The following is a 7,047-nucleotide window of genomic DNA, read 5'->3' on the forward strand; positions in this document are numbered from 1 at the left end:
AGACTGGAGCCTGGTGTTGCCATCCGGTTTCACCAGTCCTCAGTCAAATCGTCCAACCCATGCTAGCATGGAAAGCGGACGTTAAACGATGATGATGATGATGATGAATAATAACAAATAATAATAATGGTTTCAAATTTTACCACAAGAGCAGCCATGTTGGGGGAGGCGATGAGTCAACTACATCAACCCCAGTGTTTCACTGGTGCTTAATTTATCAACCCCAAAAGGATGAAAGGCAAAGTTGACCTTGGCAGAATTTGAACTCAAAATGTGGTGGCAGACAAAATACCACAAAGCATTTCACCCAGCATGCTAACAATTCTGCAAAGCTCGCCACCTTAATAATAATAATAATAATCTTTTCTACTATGAGCACAAGGCCTGAAATTTTGGAGGAGGGTGAAAGACGATCACATTGACCCCAGTACTTGATTGGTACTTAATTTATCGACCCTGAAAGGATTAAAAGCAAAGTTGTCCCCGGCAGAATTTGAACTCAGAATGTAGTGGCAGATGAAATACCGTTTAAGAATTTCACTTGGTGTGCTAACAATTCTGCCCACTTGCCACCTTGAGTATAATGGTGGTGGTGGTGGCGGCGGCGGTGGTGGTGATGGTGTACTTTTACAATTAAAACATTCCATAAAGAAGTTTCTTTATGTTTGTGTGTTTGTGTACACACACACACACATAAACATATACATATATATTTATATATTTGCAAGGCAAAGGTTGACTTGTGATGTTAAAGTTTTGGCTTACTTGCCTGTCTCTGATTGTAACATTTTTTTATGTTCAGTTTTTCATTCGTCATGAGGATGAAGCTTCAGTGGTTGCCATACAGGTGTGGTTTAACTGTGTATATTTGTGGTATATTAAAGACTCCTTTTTAGAATGTTTAATTGATTGAGCAAAAATATGAAGTTGTAGGAAGAAGTAGAATAAGGGGAAAGGAAAGAAAGAGAAAAGAGCACAAACCACAGAATTCAACCATTCTTTGACCTCTACTCACATATATATTTAACCTCTGTTACCTTAATTTCCTACACCTAATATAGCCAATTTAAAATTGATTTGAATAGAACAAATAAAATCTACCCATTTAGAACAATGTCTTCTTCTTCTTCTTCTTCTTCTTCTTCTTCTCCTTCTCCTCCTCCTCCTCCTTCTTCTTCTTCTTCTCCTTCTCCTCCTCCTCCTCCTCCTCCTTCTTCTTCTTCTTCTTGACACAAGAATATATTACGGAAGCACACCGACATTGCAACCACTAAGTCCTCCTTTAACATACATACGTAAAATGCTTGAAAAAAACAAAAAAAAAAACAAAGAAAAGCTTTACATTCTGACAAAAGTAATTGAGTTACAACTTTAAAGTCACTTCTAACCTTTTCTTGTAACAAAAAAATGCTTTACACAATTAATATTTGACTATTTTCATATATAACTAAATATATAGCCAAATATTGTGTGTAAGTGTGTGTATGTGTACACATGTGTGGATGTATGTACATATATATGTGTGTGTGTGTGTGTGTATATAAATATATATACACACACATGCACATTTGTTCAAGAGATAACACTATATTCATTTCAACCATATTTTTTCAAGTGCAATCACTTAAAAAATCTTTGAGATTGAAATAACTATAATATGATCTTGATCTCTAAAACATAAAGTTCCACTTTTGAATTATGTATTGAGTAATAAGGGTAAAAGTATGTTTACTTCAATTAAATCCTTCAACAAAGAAAATATTAAACACACACACACTTTATAAATGTATGACAGTCAGAATTTTTTAAATTTACATTTATTCATTAAAGAAACAATGCTGTGTTAAGTATTTTACCGTCCAGTTTACATTACAGAATCTTCTATAAGGCAAGATAATCTTCACTTTCCTTATGTCACTCTTCCTGTTACTAAGAAATCATGTCTTCACCAGAGGCCCCACTGACTTGATAAATAGAAGAGTTGAAAGATGATTAGTTATAAGTGCTACTTATTGTGGAGAACACATAAATTCATGCTACTGAAGCTCCTTTCACAATCTGCTGTTGACACTGGAATTGTACTTACAGCCATTTAAAGTTACTGAAAAATGCACAGAAACTGTCTTCCCTTCAGAAGCTTTAAATTCTCTGTAAGCTATGATACATAACTGACTATTTAAGCCAATCTGTTCTGTCATTTCTTGTTTATCGTTATTCATAAAAGTTAAGAGTGAATCTTATAGAATACTAATATCGAAATATTTTGCCTAGTTAATAAGATTTCTCTACATTTATCATTGGAAATTGTCATAAATACAAGTAGCCAGATTTCATATCATTAATGAAACTCAGCCTTTAATAGGTACTTTACCGTCCCTCAGTTTATCCCATTAAATATCATCTGGTTCATTTCTATCTGTACTCGTGCATAATATTTGCCTGGCTTCACTATTTGACGTTCAAGAACCACGATAGATAGGTTAATTTCTTTATGTGTACTATTTTGGTTCTGCGGTTCAAGCAACAGTTCATTCAATTCTACCAAATTGTCCATCAGCAAGCTTAAATTATTTACAGAAGATAATGATTATAATACATTGGTTTTGGACCCTCCTATTTTGTCCTTTCTATACTAGATCTTAAAACATAAGAGCTTGTTTTTCCAAAAGGGCTACCAAATAACTTTGTAAAATTACCATAGTGTCTTAGTAGGTTGGTAAAATGAAGCAATCCATCATCACACACTAAAAATAATAAATTTTTAACCATTGTTAATGAAGGGTATCAGTGCATTCTATTAATTCATTTTGATTCCTTGAGAACTTAGGATATAAGGAAAACAGTATATGACAAAATATCTGAAAATGATTCAGGCCTACATCTTCATCTGCAACATCACCTACATTATGTTGAAACCTGTGGCTGGCACAGTGTCAAACAACTGAATTAGGAAAATAGTTTTCAAAACCTCTGATTTCTTTCTAGCATTACTGAAGCTCCATCAGTTATAAGTGTTATTATATTTTTATTTAGGTAACACAGTTGTAAGTAGCTTCAGGGCCCATCAAATATATATTTTGCATTTACACAAAGTTTTAACCTTTTTGATACCAACCTGCCTGAGAACATCCCTAGTTCTACAATACAAACTTCATGTTTTAAAGTGAGCCAAATTAGAATGTTCAGTCAAAATGCCATGTTAATTTATGCTCCAAATACTAGCTTAACAATGACAAAGATATTTTACTTAATTCATTTTGAACAAAAATATGGTAACAAAAGGGTTAAATGTTAAAATAGAATGAAGCAGGATGAGAAGATTCATCAGCTATTCTTCTCAAGCAAGCTGCAAGAATAGTTCTGCCATTAACAGTAGTTTCAGTAAGCATAACTGCAATTTTAGATTATTTGAGAATTATATTTTTCAATAGTGTTTTGCACATTTGATTTCCTATATGATGTACAATATCTACACATCACTTACAAGAGTGTAGAATACACCTTAACATCGTCTCTTATCTACACTTTAGTATCATAAGGCATATCTATGTATAGCTTACCTCTGTGTACAATATTATACACAGTTCCAAAACCTGATTTTGCTTTGTCATTTTTGTATGATACTGCATTTTCAATTATTTCTTTATTGGCTATTTTATTGATTTTTTAAAATCACATTTGTAATGAACTTCAGTGTTTCAGTACTTAAAAAAAAAATCTTAGTTTTTGAATTCATTAACTGTTTTGCCTTGTCATCACTTACTACTACATCAAATATGCACCATTCATAAAACAAAGAAATTCTTTGTGCTTGTTCAAGTCCACATTGAGATTACACTTGCTGCATACACTACAACCTAAGAAATTTCTATTTTTAGCAATTAGTCAGGTATGTTCTTTCTATTTGTTCAACTACATGTCTTGTGTCCAGCAATCTTGAAGATAACATCTTTCGATATTTTCGGAAATGTTTTCATAGCATGCATCATGCTAAATGGCAGTATGAGATCATCATTTTCAAGCAATTTAACCCTCTTTACTAGTTAAGTACGTCTTCACTATTATGTCTTTTTCAAGCTGTCTTTTAAAATAACTTAGTATGCTTATTTTCACAGTACACCAACCTGAAATGTAAAACATTTCATACAAGTGCTATATACCATACAGTAATGTGTAGGATATTGTATTTTATTTTCAACTGTTTGAACAAAATATTCAACAAAATATTCACCATTCACGATTCAGACTGGTGAAATTATTGATGCCATTTCATTTTCTCTCAGTTCATTCTAATCTAAGCCCAGACACCCAATTTAAAAATTGCAATTTCTTGTTAAGGTGTAGCAATAGAAAAACATTGAATTATATATCATGCAGCCCATTTCAAGCCTAAAATAGCAATTTCTAATAAACAAAGATCATTTAGACTAAATACTAAGCCATAGTACGTTAAACTTCTAGTGGATATTACCCTATCACAGAAAAATACATAACTCCTATGAGTTAAAATGTTGATTATTTGAATATATGTTGAGAATATACAACCAAAGCTGTGGTATGATAAACAGTTAATCAGATAATCTGCATCATGTGACATACAAAGCATAGTTGTCCATGTCAGTTAAACTCGTTTTGAGTAATTTAAATTATAAACCATTGCTGCAATTATATGTAGTGCAACTTTTAGTGTCCACGTCAGATGAGTTAGCCAACTTTTTGATCTCTTAATTTAGCTTTAAATATACACATTCATTTCCAAGAATGTTCATACACAAAACCCCAACAACATCCATGGACCTTATATCAGTATATAAGGCTATATATGAAACAAGAAAAGTTGTAAATACCTGCTGCTTTTGATGAAGGTTCAAGCTAGAGATTTCTCCACATTGTCTGTAGGTAACTTTGTGTATATTCACAGCTTCACTCATACTCAAAAAGATCTACAAATGCCTCTACTACAATATTACACCAATGGAATATTACTAGAATGGAAATTACTTCATTGTGAGGAAGAGGCATGGTTCAGTAATATTGCTATTGTACAATGGGAAGTATTCAAGATAATACTCATAGCATTAGCGTTAAGGAATGGTGATTGAACAAGATGTAGAACAGCAGAAAGCACCTGTCTCATCATCTTTGCTCTATTCAATAAACTCACTACAAGTATCATGTTTTGGCAGGGTACCTGTTAGAAGGTCATAGCTTGCATATCATTGTAATTCTTTATGCATCTTGTACATTGGCCTACAATTGAATACATGCTGATATTATTAAAGGAAAATGTTGTATTTGAATATCTAACATCTCAAATTATACAGAATACTTGCAGAGCAAGATTATTTTGTGATATCAGTAAATAATATACTATGAATGGCAAAATTTCTGTCTTCTCTCTCTCAGGCACTGGTGTGTAGGAATTGAGACCCATGCACATAACCTCCTTCAACTTTATCTCACATTTTCATACTTCACAAAACTACCTAGTACCAGTCCCATCTCCTAACTTAAACAATTCAATTCGAATATTGAGCCATTCTTACTGTAGACTAAACTATAAATTCATCTATATTCTGTGTTATACTCTGAGAATGGAATAAAATATATATATGCATAATTACAGTTAATAAATAAGTGAATTTTTATTGATAGAAACTTAGCAAAACCTAGCTAAAAATAAATGCCTCCTTAAGCAAAAACACTTTTAGCACTGCCATGTTAATTAACAGACCTGTAGACATAAGTGTGAATGAGTGCAAAATTTCTTCTGAAATTTCCCATGTGCAACATCCTTTCCTGCTATGCTTCTACCATTGGTAGACCGAATATACAAATATACAAAGCATCTGGAAATTGAGTTTATAGTGCACCATTTCCAGTAGTTTGAATCCTATTGGTGGGCCTGTTGCTATGTTCTCTTTCAAACTGGTATTTATAATGGCTAAGATGAGTTCAATTACTGATCACTTCAATAACTAATTACTATAATAAAACTGATTTCAATAACCAATCACTATAATTAGTCCAATAACCAACAATTATAATTAGTTCAATAACCAATCCCTATAAATAGTTCAATAACCAGTCACTGTAATAAGTTCAATAATCAATCACTGTAATAAGACCAATAACCGATCATTATAATCCAACTGTGAAATATAAACCAAATGATATTTTATTGCTACAATTCAAATTCCTTTCTGTTCCTTAAATAATTAGCCATTCTTTCTTTATATCTGTCTCTGTCTGTCTTCACATACATATGTGTGTGTATCATCATCGTTTTTAACATTCACTTTTCCATACTTACAAGAGTTGGATAGAATTCATTGAAGCAGATTTACTGTGACTAGATACCACTATTTTTGCCAAACCACACCTGTTTCCCAATAAGGGAATATTCCCCGTGATAATATATATTTCCATGGAAGACTGAAGGGCAGCGCTTGAAGACAAAGACACTTGTTAACAGGTACCATGCAGTGTTAAGACAAGGAAGCAGTAACACACACACACACACACACACACACAAATACCCATATATATGATGGGGTTCTTTCACTATCCATCTGCTAAATCAACTGACAAAACTTTGCTCAGCTCAGGACTATAGTAGCTGAGTCCAAGATCATACAGTCATGGGTGTGATTCTCCATCTGGAGAGCGTTTCCTGTCCTTGAGAAAGGTTCATCATTTCATGCTGCTGCACTGCACTCATCCACAAAAGACTACTGGCCTTGTAAATGTTTGGGCTGTGGGTGGGAAGACCAAGGGATATTTATGTCTGCTAGACGCTACATTGGCACCTAAAACAATTAGCAGAAAGTATGGTATGTGCTATTAAATCATACTTGCATGCAAGTGACTGTTGTAATAGTAATAGGTTAGGAAGGGCATCCAGCTGTAGAAATCATGCCAAATCAGACTGGAACCTAGTGCAGCTCTCCAGCTTATCAGCTCCAATCAAACCATCCAACCTATGCCAGCATAGAGAATGGATGTTAAATTATTATATATATATATATATATATATATATATATATA

General features: G+C 33.1%; 1 protein-coding gene across 2 annotated transcripts in view; it reads left to right on the forward strand.

Annotated features, from left to right (window-relative positions):
- The window catches only part of LOC106873594 (low-density lipoprotein receptor-related protein 6), a 699,058-nt gene that overhangs the window by 288,439 nt on the left and 403,572 nt on the right, over nt 1–7,047 (forward strand). The window lies entirely within an intron of this gene.

This window comes from Octopus bimaculoides, chromosome 1, assembly GCF_001194135.2.
Source record: "Octopus bimaculoides isolate UCB-OBI-ISO-001 chromosome 1, ASM119413v2, whole genome shotgun sequence".
Taxonomy (NCBI): Eukaryota; Metazoa; Mollusca; class Cephalopoda; order Octopoda; family Octopodidae; genus Octopus; species Octopus bimaculoides.